This window comes from Triticum aestivum, chromosome 3B (assembly GCF_018294505.1).
Source record: "Triticum aestivum cultivar Chinese Spring chromosome 3B, IWGSC CS RefSeq v2.1, whole genome shotgun sequence".
Lineage (NCBI taxonomy): Eukaryota > Viridiplantae > Streptophyta > Magnoliopsida > Poales > Poaceae > Triticum > Triticum aestivum.
In genome coordinates, this window is record NC_057801.1 from 631204766 (window position 1) to 631224079 (window position 19314).

A 19314-nucleotide genomic window follows, 5' to 3' on the forward strand; every position below is an offset into this window, starting at 1 on the left:
CTTATTGCGGACGTGATGCCTATATACATGATCATGCCTAGATAATCTCATAATGATTCGCTTTTCTATCAATTGCTCGATAGTAATTTGTTCACCCACCGTAATACTTATGCTATCTTGAGAGAAGCCTCTAGCGAAACCTATGGCCCCCGGGTCTATCTCTTATAATATTTGCTTCCAATCTACTTTTATTTGCATCTTTACTTTTTTGCACCTATATTATAAAATACCAAAAATATATTTATCTTATCATACTATCTCTATTAGATCTCACTTTCGCAAGTGGCCGTGAAGGGATTGACAACCCCTTTATTGCGTTGGTTGTGAGTTCTTGGTTTGTTTGTGTAGGTGCATGGGACTTTTGAGGAGCCTCCTACTGGATTGATACCTTGGTTCTCAAAAACTGAGGGAAATACTTATGCTACTATTGCTGCATCACCCTTTCCTCTTCAAGGAAAACCAACGCAAGCTCAAGACGTAGCATGTTTTCCAGGCGCTTTCCATCGCACAATACTTCTGTACTATGGCTGCCAAGTCAGTGAAGTGTGCGATGTCACGGCGAATTATGGCATTGAGGATTCCCTTGTCCATGCAGTTTTTGCAAAAGAATGAAATTGCGTCTTCCTCGCGACAGTCCTTGACCTTGCTCATTACAAGGAGGAATTTGGCCCAGAAGTGATGTACTGTCTCTTGGGGCTCTTGTCTAATGTGGGAAAGATCACTTGTATCTAGGTGGGTGAGTAGATATAAGTCCAAACCCTGACCCGATCTGAAACCCAGGGGCAGAGGAGTTCCCGAGCTTGGCAGCTCGGACTGCAGGATGTTGCCCAATTTTTCTGGCCCGCTGCATGATTCTAGGTTCAGAGCCTAGGCCATGTCCTCCCGTAGACAGGTATCCGGCTTGGAGAGCTCGGGAATCCGGACATAGTTCATCCTCAAAATAGAGGAAGAATCGCTGCATTGCTCCTCCACCACCGCTATCTGATGGGTGACCGGCAGAGAGTTAATCTCCTTTGGTCGGGTTTAAGCCCGATCCGATCATAGTCCGTAGCGACTCCCAGGGGGGAGATGCGATCCAAGAGCTCGTTCAGGGAGGAGAGCTCCATTGGATCCATCTGCTTGGTGAATTCTGAGCTGACGTGGAGGCTGTTCTTGATGACCTGAGAAGTCATCATCGGCGTGGCCGCCGAACGGGCGGCCATGACAAAGCCGCCTAGCCGGAGAGTCTGGCCTACAGCCAGGGTTCCTCTAGAGGTGATGTTGTCCTTGACAACAAGGTGAGCCATCAAGCCTTATCGGGACGGCACAGTGGAAATCTCAATGAAAGCACCACTGTCGGTGTCAAAACTGGTGGATCTCGGGTAGGGGGTCCCGAGCTGTGCGTCTAAGGCTAATGGTAACAGGAGGCGGGGGACACAATGTTTACCCAGGGTCGGGCTCTCTCGATGGAGGTAATACCCTACTTCCTGCTTGATTGATCTTGATGATATGAGTATTACAAGAGTTGATCTACCACGAGATTGTAGAGGCTAAACCTTAGAAGCTAGCCTATGATTATGATCGTTGTCGTCCTACGTACTAAACCCTCCGGTTTATATAGACATCGGAGGAGGCTAGGGTTACACAGAGTCGGTTACAGAGAAAGAGATCTACATATCCGAATTGCCAAGCTTGCCTTCCACACAAAGGATAGTCCCATCCGGACACGGGATGAAGTCTTCAATCTTGTATCTTCATAGTCCAACAGTCTGGCTATCCGAGGACCCCTTAATCCCGGACTCCCTCAAGAGGATTTACTAGTCTCGGATGCTATGGAGAGTGGGACACCCCCAAAGGCTCCTTCCCCCAAACATGTGAATGACACCGAGGTTTCGTCCCAGAAGGACCCTGGCCAAGGAAGGGGGGAGGATCATAAAGGCGCCGCCAGGAGGTCAAACTTCGGGGGCCGGACACATGGGAGAGAAGGCTCCCATGGATGTTGACGGCGGGGGCTATCTTGAGTTCGACCCCCAGCCAGACGCAATTCCGGAGACCAATACAACTCCAGAAGCAGGCAGGCTGCCTCCCTCAACTGGAGGGGGTGTGCCCGTTCCACCAGCAACATATGTCCAACCAGAGATGCCAGATACTTTATCGACGGCGCTAAAAAGCGCCTCCATCATCGATTAACACCGTGCCCTTATGGGTGCGGTGATTGAGAAGATTCAGTCCGCTGAGAGTGGACTGAATGAAGCCTACATCAGCCTTATAACGGGCCTTGAGGTATGTTTTGGTTTCAAAGAGTGTCATAGTATAGGTAGTAGCCCCTGATACACTGTTCGATGAAAGAAAGAACCAAACAAAGGATCAAATAAATGTTCGCAGGAGACTCACTTTATGGCATCTTTCTTTCGTTCAAAAGCAGGCGTCTGTAGCAACTGCCGCCTCCCAAACTGCAGAAGTCTTCGAACTGAGGCAGAGTCTAGAGCAGGCCGAAGAAGAACTCGACCAAGTAAAGAAGAAGTTGGAGGATAACCAAGGTATGTAGAAACCTTTTTTGCATTCAGCACAAATGAATTAGTCAGTATGATGAAAATATTTCTATGATGTGCTCTAGGGGCGACGGCCGAAATTGAGGCTTTTAAGAAGGCTGTGGTCGAAGCCGAGAAGAAGGCAGCCGCAGAGCAGGATCTTCATAAAAAGCAGGAGGCCAGGGTTATTGAAGCTGAGCGAGAGCTTCAAGAGGTCGTGAAGAAATGCGAGACCTTGGAGCAGAGTTTATCAGGGAAAGAATCCGAACTCTCCCAAGCTCGCCATGCAAGTGATGCCCGGGGGGAAGCCCAAGGTGCCCTGAAGGAAATCCAGGAGGAGAGGAAGATTGCGGCTGGTAAGGCTTTTTCTATGCAAAGCGGGTATTTGAAAGGAGAAAATCAAGTTTATTATTTGAATTCTGATTTGTCTAGGGGTGTTTGCAGAGCTGCAATGAAGCATATCTGATGCCGCACAATTCTATCGAGCTGAAGAAAGGAGCACTACGGAGAAGCTCTTCTGGTCGCAGTATCTGGCGCCGGTGTATCCAGTGCCACTTGCCGATCAGCTGAAGTAGTTGATCGAACTGCATAAGGCGGCCGAACTAGCCATGAAGGATTTAATTATCCAGCTATGGACCACCGAGCCGATTCCAAGCAGCTACTTCGGGCTCGTGAAGCGGCTTGTGAGTGCCTGCCCTCGACTTGATGTCATCAAGCGGTCGATCTGTATTGACGGTGTGCGAATGGCCTTCGCCCGTGCAAAGGTGCACTAGGGGAAGATGGATGCTGAAAAGCCGATGACCGAGGGCCCGCCGGAGGGGGAGGAGCACCGCAAGCCCGAATTATATTATGATAGTGTCCTAAAAGGATCCCGACTTGCGGCGGAGCAATGCACCAAGGACATTATATTTCCATGAATACAGTCATGTTGTCCTTTGTAATGTTGAACAAGGGAATTTCTATTATTTATTGCCTGTTATTTGAAAGTTTTTTCCTCCTGCGCGGCCATTTTATATATATTAATCCTGAGAGTTGGCCAGTCGTCGGCTTCTGCCCCCATGTAGGAAGTACGGGGGTGTTCGAGATAAACCTGAGCACTCTTTATCCCAGTTTTGGGTCCTTGAAGGAGGTGTTCAGCACAACGAACCAGGCAATCAGACTATAGGGCTTTATCACTCTCACTTAGCCGTAGGAGTTTGACAAAAGGAAGGTAGGCGCAGCCCCTGGTGTTCGGAAGACCGCACGAGGGGCTCTATAAGAACCTGATCGGAAGAAAAGCCGATCCATCACACGCTGCATTGGTTATAGCATAATGTGGAAGAAAACCTTAAAGATTTTACAACCTCTCGAATAGCTGACCAGCTCTCGCCGTATCATGACAGTCAGTTTTCGTCTTTCTCTACTGAGGTGCTCGTCCGGAAGAACCGGGACACAATCGCAGTAGTTCTCCCTGTGCCGCCCTAGCCGATATAGCAGAACATAAGGCAGCAAAACATAGGAGCCGGGCAAACCCAACTATTACCCAAGACATGATTCAGAGCTGATGCATATAATGCTATAAGTTCGGGGTGCCGAACGACCGTGAAGGTGGCCAGACTTTATTGCCGTATTATGGGTACAATGAAGCCCCTGGCATAGTAAGGCATATCGCGATGTACGGATGCCATTTGACAAAGAGTGTCGATAAGAAACAACAGCAGATGAGTGTCATATAAAGCCACATGTTGTAATTGAATACCACGTCGATGCGTATGAGTACAGGTAATGTGACAAAAAAACATGATTTCAGAACCTGCTGAGGCTAGGCGGGAGGAGGCTGTGCGCGGATCCGAAGTTCTGGCCTTGTGCGTTCTTGATGTGATAAAAAATAAACATGACCCGTCGAATGGTCATCGAGGGGAATATCTAAAGATTCCCTTTTGCGTTCAAGCTGTCTCCATGTCACCAGTCCTGGCCTACACAAGAGTGAACCTGCAAAGAAAATGCAATTAACGTTTGTGTGTCACGTAGCGGTTGAGCCGTAGTGTGTGGCCTATCCAGGCTCTGCCTCGTTTTACTGCCAGAGTGTTTTAGTTAAGCTCCGGACAAGCCGTGCTATCTCGCCGCGAAGTGGTTCGGACTCCCTCGATGGTGTCTAGGAGTTTGGACGTCGCCTTGAGGTTCGATCGAAAGATGCCACTCGTTGCTTCTTCTGCTAAGGCGGTGGTATACTCTTTGGCACAGAGGGGAGGTTCGGCCATGCCATTAACTGTTATGATGCCGCACGAACTGGGCATCTTGAGTTTTAGGTAGGGATAATGTGGCACCGTGTTGAATCGAGCAAACGCGGTTCGTTCGAGCAGTGCATGATAACTACTGCAAAAAGGGACTATGTCGAAGATTAACTCTTCGGTACGGTAATTGTTCGGTGGTCCGAAGACTACCTCCAGAGTGATTGAGCCTGTACAACGGGCCTCCACTCCTGGTATGACACCTTTAAAGGTGGTTTTAGTGGGCTTGATCATCGAATGATCAATACCCATCTTGCGCACTGTGTCTTGATATAGTAGGTTCAGACTACTACCTCCGTCCATAAGGACTCGTGTGAGGTGGAATCCGTCAATTATTGGGTCAAGGATGACTGCGGCTGAATTATCCTGATTGGCATTGGCCGGACGATCTGTACGATCGAAAGTGATTGGCCATAGTACATATTGTGGGGCGACTGGCTCCGTTAAGTCGACATCCCTAAGCATACACGTCCGTTCCAGTTTGGGAATGTGGATGGCGTTTATCATATTCACCGTTTTGATTTGCGGGGGAAATTTCTTTTGTCCTCCTTTGTTTGGTGATCGGGGCTCCTCGTCGTCGTCATCGCTTTGATGCCCTTTCTCTTTGTTTTCGGCACCTGACCTGCCGTCTTGTTTGAAGACCCAACATTCTCGGTTGCTATGATTGGCTGCCGTTCCTGGGGTGCCGTGAATTTGGCATGGACGATCGAGTATGCGGTCTAGACCGGACAAGCCCGAATTGTTCTTTTGGAATGGCTTTTTCCGCTGACCGGACTTAGAGCCACGGAATCCGGCATTGACTGACGTGTCTTCGGCGTCATCCCCATTTTTGCGATGCTTGTGTTTGTTGCGTCGAGGCTTGCCGTTGCTATCTCTGGCCTCTGATGTGCCAGGATTGCTTGCTGTGTTGTTGCTACGAGCCAACCAGCTATCTTTGCCCGCACAAAAGCGGGTCATGAGTGTCGTGAGGGCTGCCATGGACTTTGGCTTTTCTTGGCCGAGATGTTGGGCCAGCCACTCGTCACGGATATTATGCTTAAAGTCCACTAGGGCTTCGGCATCCGGACAGTCGACAATTTGGTTCTTTTTAGTTAGGAACCGAGTCCAGAATTTCCTGGCTGACTCTCCGGGTTGTTGGGTTATGTGACTTAAGTCATCAGCATCCGGAGGTCACACATAAGTGCCCTGGAAGTTGTCAAGGAATGCGTCTTCCAGGTTTTCCCAACTGCCGATGGAGTTTGCCGGCAGGCTATTCAGCCAATGCCGAGCCGGTCCCTTGAGTTTTAGTGGGAGGTACTTGATGGCGTGTAGATCATCGCCGCGGGCCATGTGAATGTGGAGAAGGAAATCTTCAATCCATACCGCGGGGTCTGTTGTGCCATTGTATGATTCGATATTCACGGGTTTAAACCCTTCTGGGAATTCATGGTCCATTACTTCGTCAGTGAAGCATAGGGGGTGTGCGGTGCCTCTGTGTCGGGCTACATCACGACGCAGCTTGAATGAGTCCGGTCTATTGTATTCGGCCTGGACGGGTTTGTATTTGGTATATTCGGCGTGACAGTCGTTGTCTGGCGTTGGGGCACGTCCCCGTGATCCGTAGATCGATCTAGGCTGTCCTGCTTTGTTTTCCCATATGTCTTGCAGGTCCTGCGTGTAGCCCCGGGCCTTGGTGTTTTTGTTTGATTGGCGACAGGGTGCGGGCTGGTGTTCAGGCTGATACGCCGCTTTGTCTCGGCCATGAGGTGGCCGTTCAGCCTTGTCCTACGCTGGTAGTGTAGGCTCTAGCGCCTCCTCCTCGGATTGAGGTAGCGACCTGCACTTCGGGTAACTTTTGGTTGGGCGCTCGAGTTCGTATTCCTCGGCTGCCAAGACCTCAATCCATCTGTCAGTTAGCAGATCTTGATCAGCTTCGAGCTATTGCTGCTTTTTCTTCAGGCTTTTTGCAGTGGCTATAAGCCGGCGCTTAAAGCGCTCCTGCTCGACGGGATCCTCAACCACGATGAATTCTTCGTCGCCGAGGCTCACCTCATCTTCCGAGAGGGGTATGTAATTATCATCCTCCAAGTCTCCATCCGTTGCCTGTTCATGAGGGCTAACTTGCCCATCCTCCCGTTCGGCCTGCTCGAAGTCTGGTTGGGCGGGATTGTTTTTGTCTTTGACATCATCCGGAGTGCTATTGTCTCTTGTGCCGGTATCGCTGTTTTTGCTATGGCGGGGCTTAGAGCGGCGCCGATGGCGCCTGTGCTTAGATTGCTTCTCAGGGGGATTATCCTCCGTAGCCTCATCGCCATCGCTTTCTTTGGGTGTGTCCACCATGTATATATCATATGATGATGTGGCTGTCTAGCGCCCTGTGGGTGGTGGTTCCTATTCTTCTCCTGCATCATCGTCCATACCGTCGATGTCTTCGGAATCGAAGTCAAGCATGTCGGTTAAGTCATCGACAACGGCTATTAAGTGGGTGGTGGGTGGGGAACGAATTTCTTCATCGTCCGCTTCCCACTCAAGACATCCGTGGAGGTGAACTCCATGATCGGTGCCCAATCAGATTCGATAGGCGCGGATGTACGCGGTTCGGAGCCTATGGCCGGAGACGAGTCCGAGGGTCCGATGACACAGATCTCATTGGAGGCGGAGTCTGTGTTCGGCTCTAACGCTGCTGAGTGTGCGGCCTCCATGGCGGGGTCCATCCACCCGTCCTCGGACGGCATGATCTGCTCCAGATTAGTGGCCGGGGCAGCTGCAGGTGTGATCTCCCGAACACGGCCCGACGGCAGATCAAGGTCATGCTCATCATGACTGTTCGGCGCACCTGACATGGGCTCGAATCCGTCAAAGATCAAGTCTCTACGGATGTCGGTGGTGTTGTTCAAGCTTCCAAACCTGACCTGATGGCCAGGGGCGTAGCTATCGATCTGCTCCAGGTGGCCAAGCGAGTTGGCCTATGATACGTCTCCAACGTATCTATAGTTTTTGATTGTTCCATGCTATTATATTACCCCTTTTGGATGTTTATGGGCATTATTTTACACATTTATATCATTTTTGGGACTAACCTACTAACCGGAGGCCCAACCCATATTGCTGTTTTTTTTGCCTATTTCAGTATTTCGAAGAAAAGGAATATCAAATGGAGTCCAAACGGAATGAAACCTTCGGGAGCGTGATTTTTGGAACGAACGTGATCCAGCGGACTTGGAGTGCAAGCCAAGAAGCAGCCGAGGCTCCCACGAGATAGGAGGGCGCGCCCCCCTATAGGGCGCGCCCCCCTGTCTCGTGGGCCCCTCGGGTGGCCACCGACGTACTTCTTCCTCCTATATATACCTACATACCCTGAAAACATCCAGGGAGCACCCGAAACACAATTTCCACCGCCGTAACATTCTGTATCCGCGAGATCCCATCTTGGAGCCTTCACCGACGTTCTGCCGAAGGGGGAATCGACCACGGAGGGCCTCTACATCAACATCTTTGCCCGTCCGATGAGTTGTGAGTAGTTTACCACAGACCTACGGGTCCATAGTTATTAGCTAGATGGCTTCTTCTCTCTTTTTGGATCTCAATACAATGTTCTCCCCCTCTCTTGTGGAGATCTATTCGATGTAAACTCTTTTTGCGGTGTGTTTGTCGAGATCCGATGAATTGTGGGTTTATGATCAAGTTTATCTATGAATAATATTTGATTCTTCTCTGAATTCTTTTATGTATGATTGAGTTATCTTTGCAAGTCTCTTCGAATTATCGGTTTGTTTTGGCCTACTAGATTGATCTTTCTTGCTATGGGAGAAGTGCTTAGCTTTGGGTTCAATCTTGCGGTGTTCTTACCCAGTGACAGAAAGGGTTGCAAGACACGTATTGTATTGTTGCCATCGAGGATAACAAGATGGGTTTTATACCATATTGCATGAGTTTATCCCTCTACATCATGTCATCTTGCTTAAGGCGTTACTCTGTTCTTTGTGAACTTAATACTCTAGATGCAGGCAGGAGTCGATCGATGTGTGGAGTAATAGTAGTAGATGCAGGCAGGAGTCGGTCTACTTGTTATGGACGTGATGCCTATATACATGATCATGCCTAGATAATCTCATAATTATTTGCTTTTCTATCAATTGCTCGACAGTAATTTGTTCACCCACCGTAATACTTATGCTATCTCGAGAGAAGCCTCTAGTGAAACCTATGGCCCCCGGGTCTATCTCTTATCATATTTGCTTTCAATCTACTTTTATTTGCATCTTTACTTTTTGCATCTATATTATAAAATACCAAAAATATATTTATCTTATCATACTATCTCTATCAGATATCACTTTCGCAAGTGGCCGTGAAGGGATTGACAACCCCTTTATCACGTTGGTTGCGAGTTCTCAGTTTGTTTGTGTAGGTGCGTGGGACTTTTGAGGAGCCTCCTACTGGATTGATACCTTGGTTCTCAAAAACTGAGGGAAATGGTTACACTACTATTGTTGCATCACCCTCTCCTCTTCGAGGGAAAGCAACGCAAGCTCAAGACGTAGCAAGAAGGATTTCTGGCGCCGTTGTCGGGGAGGTCTTCTCTCAAGTCAAGACATACCAAGTACCCATCACAAACCCATCTCCCTCGCATTTACATTGTTTTCCATTTGCCTCTCGTTTTCCTCTCCCCCACTTCACCCTTGCCGTTTTATTCGCCCTCTCTTTCTCCTCTTCTCTTTCCGCTTGCCTTTTCTATTTGCTCGTGTGTCTGTTCGTTACCTCATTATTATGGCTAGTATTCCTATCCTCATTATTACCCCCGAACATGAAATTCTTAATTTTAAGCAAAGGGAGGGAGAAAATTTAAAAGATGCTTGGCATAGAATTTGCAATGCTCAAAATAAATCTACTAGGAAGCTTTCAACTTCTGTTCTTCTTCGTAATTTTTATGTAGGCATTACTCCCTGGAATAGATGTGTTCTTGATACTGTTGCCGGAGGTGATTTCTTGAGTAGCCATACGTTTGATGCTTATAATGCTATGTTAGATTTGTTTGGCCCACCACCTCTTTTGGTTAATGGAACTGTTTTAACTTTAGAACACGTTATGCAACGGCATGATATTATTGAAAATAAAATTGCCACTGTTGAGTTGATTGAAAATTCGGATAAAAAGATTCATAATCTTATCACCCAATATGAATCTAGGGTTGGAGTTACTTTGAAAAATCTTAAAGAAAAAGAACCTATAGTTAATGAAAAAATAGATTTTGATTCTGCTAGAATTGGTAAACTTGAGGATATAATTACCAACTTAGGTTCGGCGTTTTCTCCCATGAAAAACACTCCAAAACCCCCTACAAAACCCACCAAGTTTATTTATGTTCCTAAAAATAAGGCTGAAACCTCTAGTAAGGGAGACGCGGACCTCAAATCCATGAGTGTTCATCCCAACTGTCTTTCTATCATTAAGGAACCTTTTACTACAAACAAATTTCTTGAATTTTTTCCAAAAGGTTTAATCATTGCTAAAAAGGGAGAAACCCCTAAAGATTATTAGTGCTCTATTGATGAATTTAGTGCCAAAGAAGGCACTCGTTAGATCTATCTTCGCTTTTATGCCTAGCTAGGGGCGTTAAACGATAGCGCTAGTTGGGAGGCAACCCAATTTTTCTTTATATTTTTTGTTTTTGCTCCTGTTTAGTAATAAATCTTGCATCTACTCTCTGTTTAGATGTGTTTTTATCTTTTAATTAGTGTTTGTGCCAAGTAGAACCTATAGGATAAACTATGATGATAGTTGATTTGATTCTGCTGAAAAACAGAAACTTTGCACTCACAATAAAAAGTTCAATAAATCACAGAAACGAGATTTTGCATTGATTCTTTTTGCTTCTTATCAATAAACAAATTTTCAAGTACGTCCTATTTTGGTAGGACTTTTAGAGTTCCATAAGTTTGCGTTAGTTACAGATTGCTACAGACTGTTCTGTTTTTGACAGATTCTATTTTTCGTGTGTTGTTTGCTTATTTTAATGCATCTATGGATAGTAAAATAATTTATAAACCATAGAGAAGTTGGAATACAGTAGGTTTAACACCAAAATAAATATATAATGAGTTCATTGCAGTACCTTATGTGGTGGTTTTGTTTTCTTTCAGTAACGGAGCTTATAAGATTTCCTGTTGAGTTTTGTGTTGTGAAGTTTTCAAGTTTTGGGTAATGCTTTTATGGACTATGGAATAAGGAGTGGCAAGAGCCTAAGCTTGGGGATTCCCAAGTCACCCCAAGATATTCAAGAATAGCCAAAATCCTAAGCTTGGGGATGCCCCGGGAAGGCATCCCCTCTTCCGTCTTCGTTCATTGGTAACTTTACTTGGAGTTATATTTTTATTCGCTACATGATATGTGTTTTGCTTGGAGCATCGTGTATTATATTATCTTTGTTTTTAGTTTACCACAATCATCCTTGTTGTACACACTTTTTGGGAGAAGCCTATTTGATTAGAATTTGCTAGAATACTCTATGTGCTTCACTTATATCTTTTGAGTTTGATAGTTTTTGCTCTAGTGCTTCACTTATATCTTTTAGAGCACGGTGGTGTCTTAATTTTGAAGAAATTTCTAGTCTCTCATGCTTCACTTATATCTTTTTGAGAGTCTTTTAGAACAACATGGTATTTGCTATGGTTACAAAGTTGGTCTTAGAATGATGAGCATCCAAGTTGGGTATAATAAAAACTATCATAGAAAAAGAATTGGATGCTATGATCAACTTGATGCTTGATAATTGTTTTGAGATATAAAGGTAGTAATGTTAGGGTCATGCTAGTGGGTAATTATGAAATTGAGAAATACTTTTGTTGAAGTTGGCAAGTCCCGTAGCATGCACGTATGGTAAAAGTTATGTGACACATTTGTTGCATGAGGTGTTCTTTTGATTGTTTTCCTTATGAGTGGCAGTCGGGGACGAGCGATGGTCTTTTCCTACCAATCTATCCCTCTTGGGGCATGTGTAGTAGTACTTTGCTTCGAGGGCTAAGTAGACTTTTGCAATAAGTATATGAGTTCTTTTTGACTAATGTGAGTCCATGGATATATGCACACCCATCCTTTCACTTTGCTAGCCTTTATTATTACCGTGCAACTTTCACCGGTATCACAAACCCTTTATTTACCTTCCTCAAAACAGCCACCATACCTACCTATTATGGCATTTCCATAGCCATTCCGAGATATATTGCCATGCAACTTTCCACCGTTATGTTTATTATGACACGTCCCATCATTGTCATATTGCTCTTTTGCATGATCATGTAGTTGACATCGTATTTGTGGCAAGGCCACCTTCATAATTGCCATACATGTCGCTCTTGATTCATTGCATAACCTAGTACACCGCCGAAGGCATTCATATAGAGTCATATCTTGTTCTAGCTTTGAGTTGTAATTCTTGAGTTGTAAATCCATATAAGTGTGATGATCTTCATTATTAAAGCATTGTCCTAGTGAGGAAAGGATGATGAAGGCTATGATTCCCCCACAAGTCGGGATGAGACTTCGGACTTTACAAAAAGAAAAAAAATGAGAAAGGCCAAAAAGAAAAAAAAGGCCAAAGAAAAAAGAGAGAAAAAAAGAAAAAAAGAAAAAAAAGAAAAGGAAAAAATAAAATGAGAGAAAAAGAGAGAAGGGACAATGCTACTATCTCTTTTTCCACACTTGTGCTTCAAAGTAGCACCATGATTTTCATGATAGAGAGTCTCCTATGTTGTCATTTTCATATACTAAGTGGGAATTTTTCATTACAGAACTTGGCTTGTATATTCCAATGATGGGCTTCCTCAAAATGCCCTAGTTCCTCGTGAGCAAGCAAGTTGGATGCACACTCACTTATTTTCTTTTGTTGAGCTTTCATATATTTATAGCTCTAGTGCATCCATTGCATGGCAATCCCTACTCACTCACATTGATATCTATTAATGGGCATCTCCATATAGCCCGTTAATATGCCTAGTTGATGTGAGACTATCTTCTCTCTTTTTGTCCTCACACCCACCACCATATACCACCATAGTGCTATGTCCATGGCTTGTGCTCATGTATTGCGTAAGAGTTGAAAAAGCTGAAGCACGTTCAAAAGTATGAAACAATTGCTCAGCTCGTCATCGGGGTTGTGCATGATGGGAGTATTTTGTGTAATGAAAATGAAGCATGGCCTAACTATATGATTCTGTAGGGATAAGCTTTCTTTGGCTATGCTATTTTGATAGGACATGATTATTTGTTAGTATGCTTTGAAGCATTATTATTTTTATGTTTTATAAGCTTTTATATTGAATCATTTGGGTCTGAACATTCATGCCACAATAAATAAAATTACATTGAGAATTATGCTAGGTAGCATTCCACATCAAAAATTTCTTTTTATCATTTACCTACTCGAGGACGAGTAGGAATTAAGCTTGGGGATGCTTGATACGTCTCCAACGTATCTATAATTTTTGATTGTTCCATGCTATTATATTACCCCTTTTGGATGTTTATGGGCTTTATTTTACACATTTATATCATTTTTGGGACTAACCTACTAACCGAAGGCCCAGCCCGTATTGCTGTTTTTTTTGCCTATTTCAGTATTTCGAAGAAAAGGATTATCAAACGGAGTCCAAACGGAATGAAACCTTCGGGAGCGTGATTTTTGGAACACGTGCCCCCTGTCTCATGGCCCCCTCGGGCGGCCACCGACGTACTTCTTCCTCCTATATATACCTACGTACCCCGAAAACATCCAGGGAGCACCCGAAACACAATTTCAACCGCCGTAACCTTCTGTATCCGCGAGATCCCATCTTGAAGCCTTCACCGGTGTTCTGCCGGAGGGGGAATCGACCATTGAGGGCCTCTACATCAACATCTTTGCCCCTCCGATGAGTTGTGAATAGTTTACCACAGACCTACGGGTCCATAGTTATTAGCTAGATGGCTTCTTCTCTCTTTTTGGATCTCAATACAATGTTCTCCCCCTCTCTTGTGGAGATCTATTCGATGTAAACTCTTTTTGCGGTGTGTTTGTCGAGATCCGATGAATTGTGGGTTTATGATCAAGTTTATCTATGAATAATATTTGATTCTTCTCTGAATTCTTTTATGTACGATTGAGTTATCTTTGCAAGTCTCTTCGAATTATCGGTTTGGTTTGGCCTACTAGATTGATCTTTCTTGCCATGGGAGAAGTGCTTAGCTTTGGGTTCAATCTTGCGGTGTTCTTACCTAGTGACAGAAAGGGTTGCAAGACACGTATTGTATTGTTGCCATCGAGGATAACAAGATGGGGTTTATATCATATTGCATGAGTTTATACCTCTACATCATGTCATCTTGCTTAATGCGTTACTCTGTTCTTTGTGAACTTAATACTCTAGATGCAAGCAGGAGTCGGTCGATGTGTGGAGTAATAGTAGTAGATGCAGGCAGGAGTCGGTCTACTTGTTATGGACGTGATGCCTATATACATGATCATGCCTAGATAATCTCATAATTATTCGCTTTTCTATCAATTTCTCGACAGTAATTTGTTCACCCACTGTAATACTTATGCTATCTCGAGAGAAGCCTCTAGTGAAACCTATGGCCCCCGGGTCTATCTCTTATCATATTTGCTTTGAATCTACTTTTATTTGCATCTTTACTTTTTGCATCTCTATCAGATATCACTTTCGCAAGTGGCCGTGAAGGGATTGACAACCCCTTTATCGTGTTGGTTGCGAGTTCTTGGTTTGTTTGTGTAGGTGCGTGGGACTTTTGAGGAGCCTCCTACTGGATTGATACCTTGGTTCTCAAAAACTGAGGGAATACTTAGCTACTATTGCTGCATCACCCTCTCCTCTTCGAGGAAAACCAACGCAAGCTCAAGACGTAGCAGCCTGCAGTACGAAGCCGCCGAATACGAAGATCTGTCCGGGGAGGAAAACCTCGCCCTGGACCGCGCCGTTGTAGCTGATTGAAGGAGCCATCAGCAAGCCTGTATCGTGACGACACAGGGGAACTCTCAATGAAAGCACCAATATTGGTGTCAAAACCGGCGGATCTCGGGTAGGGGGTCCCGAACTGTGCGTCTAAGGCTAATGGTAACAGGAGGCAGGGGACACAATGTTTACCTAGGTTCAGGCCCTCTCGATGGAGGTAATACCCTACTTCCGGCTTGATTGATCTTGATGATATGAGTATTACAAGAGTTGATCTACCACGAGATTGTAGAGGCTAAACCCTAGAAGCTAGCCTATGGTATGATTGTTCTTGTCCTGCGGACTCCGGTTTATATAGACATCGGAGGGGGCTAAGGTTATCCAGAGTCGGTTACAGAGAAGGAGATCTACAATCCGGATTGCCAAGATTGCCTTCCACGCAAAGGAGAGTCCCACCCGGACACGGGACAAAGTCTTCAATCTTGTATCTTCATAGTCCAACAGTCCGGCCAAAGTATATAGTCTGGCTGTCCGAGGACCCCCTAATCCAGGACTCCCTCAAGCACCGCGTGCGGGGAAGGAAGAGGCCGCCGCCATCACCAACACCACGCAGGCAGGGCCCGGTGGCACAGGCCGGCGGCGGAAGGAGCGCTAGGGAAGGGTGGCACTGGGGGCGGCGAGAGGAGCCCCTGGTCGCCTCGCTCGGGGAGACGACGCGGGGGGAACGAGAGGGAGGGAAGGGAGGAGCGGGGAGAGGAGAACCCGGATCTGGCCTGTGCGCTAGCAAGGCCTGCCGGAACCGGCCAGGATCGGGCGAGGAAGGTGGCGGCGGCGGCAAGGGTTACGGGGTCGAGAGGGTGTGGGGAGATGCGGTTCCCAGTCGCATATACTCCCTTTCGAACCCTACTAATTCTCACTTATCCCTTCCTCAATCCTTGTAAGAGCATCTCTAGCAGACCCCTTATATCACGCTAAACTGTAAAATAACTGCCACTTTACAGTTTTGGACGAAAAAGCGGCCTTAACAGACACCTTAAACGCCCCGACCATTAATTTTTTTGAGGGGCGCGATAAATTGCCCCCGACCTGCGCAAACACAGGTCCCCTCTCCCCCGCCCCGTCGGAGCCCTGTATAGTGCGAAAGCAGTTGGTGGGAGGGACATTTCAGCCCGTATGCGTCCCCTCCCTGATTCTGCAGCCACCTGCCGCCGTCGCAGCCCGCCCGGCGCCTTCGATTCCGGCGCCGCCCCAGATCCGCCGCGCCCAGCCTCCCCGGATCGACTGCCGCTGAGTCGCCACCCGCCCTGGATTCGCCGGTGAGTCCTTTTCTACCCCTTAAAGTTTGATTTAGCGAAGAATTTCCGTCCATGCGAGCTCCGTTGCAATTTGTAGATGGATTTGAGCCCTTGTGAGGAATTTTTGCTCGAGGATTCGTCCTCATCCGACGACTCGGACATAGAGACGCCACTCAAGAACAATCAGCGGCACATGGTGGTGGCGGTCCTCATCGTGAATGAGCTCGAGGATAGGAACAAAAAGAGACGACGAGGATCGACCGTCGACCGTCTTTGCATCCCTCGCAACTGCCATCTCGGGAACGAGATGCTCATGCAAGACTACTTCGCGGCGTCACCTACGTATCTACCGCACCTATTCCAGAGAAAGTATCGAATGCGTCGATCCCTCTTCGCAAAAATAGTACAAGCTTGCGAGGCCAATTCTCGGTTTTTACCCTAAGGAGGAACACTGCAGGCTTGAAGGGTTTTAGCGCATATCAAAAAATCTCGACAGATATGCGGGTGACTGCATATGGCATTCTAGCTGACTATGCCAATGAGTCAGTGTATAGGTTGGCCAAATTGATCATCCGTGTCTTTGGTCCTGTCTATCTTTGGGTACCGAACGAGGAAGACACGAAAATATTGATGGCAACAAATGAGAAGCGAGGTTGGCCGGGCATGCTAGGAAGCATTGACTGCATGCATTGGACTTGGAAAAACTGCCCGAAGGCATGGCACGGGCAATATTGTGGCAGGTCTCGTGATGCAACAATTGTGCTAGAGGCTGTTGCATCCGAGGATTTATGGATTTGGCATTGCTTCTTTGGTTTACCGGGTACTCTCAGTGACATCAATGTGTTGCATCGGCCTCATTTGTTTGCTAGACTTGCTAGTGATGATGCTCCTGCTTACCGGGTACTCTCAGGGACATGAACATGGAGTTCTTCTACGACAATGTTGGTAGCTGCGTGAAGCCATCTAGAGACCCTGACCACATACAAGCATTTCTTCAGACATACCGGGAAATTGAAGACTCAAACACCCACGACCAGCTTCAACAAGATCTCATTGAGCACCATCGACAAAGGCATGGGCAGTAATAAAACCTGTCATTTTTACATTCATTTAATTTAATTCATGTGTGATTTGTATTGTTGTTGTATCCGGAACAATTCTTGTATTGAATTATAGGTTTTTAATTATTATATTTGAATAATTATTGTGATTTGGATGATTGTTGTATTGTAATATTCAGATTCAGAAAAAACCACGTGCTTTAAGGGCCGACACGGGCTGCATAGAATATTCTATTTTACCGTTCAGCCTTGCGGGGTCTGTTCCGCCGCTGCTCGCGCCGACCCTCAAAACACGTTTTCTGCGGCCCTTATACTCACTTTAAAGGTCCATGCGATAAGGGTCTGCTAGAGATGCTCTAACGGTGTACCATTATGTAAACCCCGTCCCTAAGGGCAACTCCAACCGTCCGACCCATTAGTTTGTTGGGTCAGTTTGGGTCCGTGAGGCGTCGCAAACACAAATTATGTCCTCTTGGTGTCCATTTTTGATCCGCGAGTTGGCTACCCAACCATTGTCCACCACTCCTATTTAAGTCCACACATATGGGGGCCCGCATTCTTTCGCTTGCCCCCCAACCACCTGACACCAAGCCCCAGCCACCGCCCAGCATAGGGCTCGAGAGTGTGGCAAGCATGACCACGAGGCCGGCTCATTGGGGCACTGCGGCAGGGGCCAACTTCACCATGTCGCCGCCAGGTGCTGAGCCATGGTCACGCTTTAGCCTCTACGTGTCGGTCCACCACTGCCAGTACATCTGCGAGCATGTCGTGCCCCGTGTCATGGCCTGATGTGAACATGCCGAACGAGTGGCATCTCAACCCCGATATGGTTCCGGTGCCGGCAATGCCGACCTCAGGCGACTCATGGCTGACGGAGATCCACCACCACCGTGCTCAACTCCTGGCTGACCTCCGCCACTACCTAACGTATGTAGTCGATTCATCGAATTGGGGTGGTTCGCCACCGAGCACGACCAACGCCGCCGGTCATGCTTCGAGGGTACGCCCCGTGCACTGTGCGGGCTCGCCGCTCCACCACCATCGTCGGTGGTGCAGGAGGAGGATCAAGAGGCCTATATCACGACCCTCGAGGAGGCCATAAGGAGGGCCATCGAGGAGCTCTCCAGGTGGCCTGGCCTTTCACAGGCACTGAATGAATCAGTGACCGGAGTGCAGGACAACGCACCCCCTCCACCCCTGAGCCTGAGATGGAGAAGCCATGGCTGCTGTAGGGCAATTGTGGTCATGGATGACCACGGTGCCCTGTTCGCTGACATGGGTGTTGTGCACGCTTGTGTGGCTGGGCGCGAGGAGGGGGCCAAGCAGTGGGAGGCGGCGGTGCTGACAACCTTCTAGTAGGTGTTCCCGTGGATGGAGGCGCCGGTCTACATCGACCTGACCAAGGAGGACGACGACGACGCCTAGATCTGCTGGTTGTTTTAATTTAATATTTTTAGTTTTAATTAATGTAAGACTGGACTTACCTCTGTTGTTTATTTTTTAATTCCTAAATTCTCCCAAAGTGTGAAATGCGCCGGCCCTTGTTTGGCGCACCTACGGGCCGGTGGACAATACCGGACTTCTGCGTCCGCCTGGTTGATCGAAATGGACAAAAAGCGGACAAATTTTCTGTCTGTTTGAGTCGGCCGGTTTGGGTTGCCCTAAGGACAACTCCAACCGTCCGATGCATTTGGTCCGTCTGCGTCTGCTTGGGTCCGCGTGGACAAAAGACACGGCCCAACACGTCGACGCAAATGGACAGATGTCCGTTTTCTTGTCCGCCTCAATCCAATTCTGCCCAAATTTCGGCCAGGTTTGCGTCCGCCCAGACAAGATGCGGACGTCCGCGCCGTCCTCCCCTGGCCCGTGATCGATGAGAAAAATGCCCGGTCAAGAGCCAATGAAGTGGAGGTGAAGCAAAAGAAGGTGGAGCTCACGCTAATCTTCAAGGAAGTGAATATCATGGAGCCGATCCGAGCAAGATGACCCAAAAAAGGCTTGGTTTGAGAGGAAGCAAAAGTTCATGATGGACGTAGGTGCATGATCATCTTATTTGCTTGTTTTTCATGAGCTATGGCCGAGATGGATGAACTATGACCGTGGCACTTGCGGGGCTCTATGAAAAAAGCAACTCCGAGGCGGGCCAAATGAGTAGGCCGGCTGACGCATTACTCAGATTGGCGCGAACAACACGTGACCCAAATAAAAAGGAAATAAATTTTGCATTTGTTTAGATCGACTGAATAAAGTTA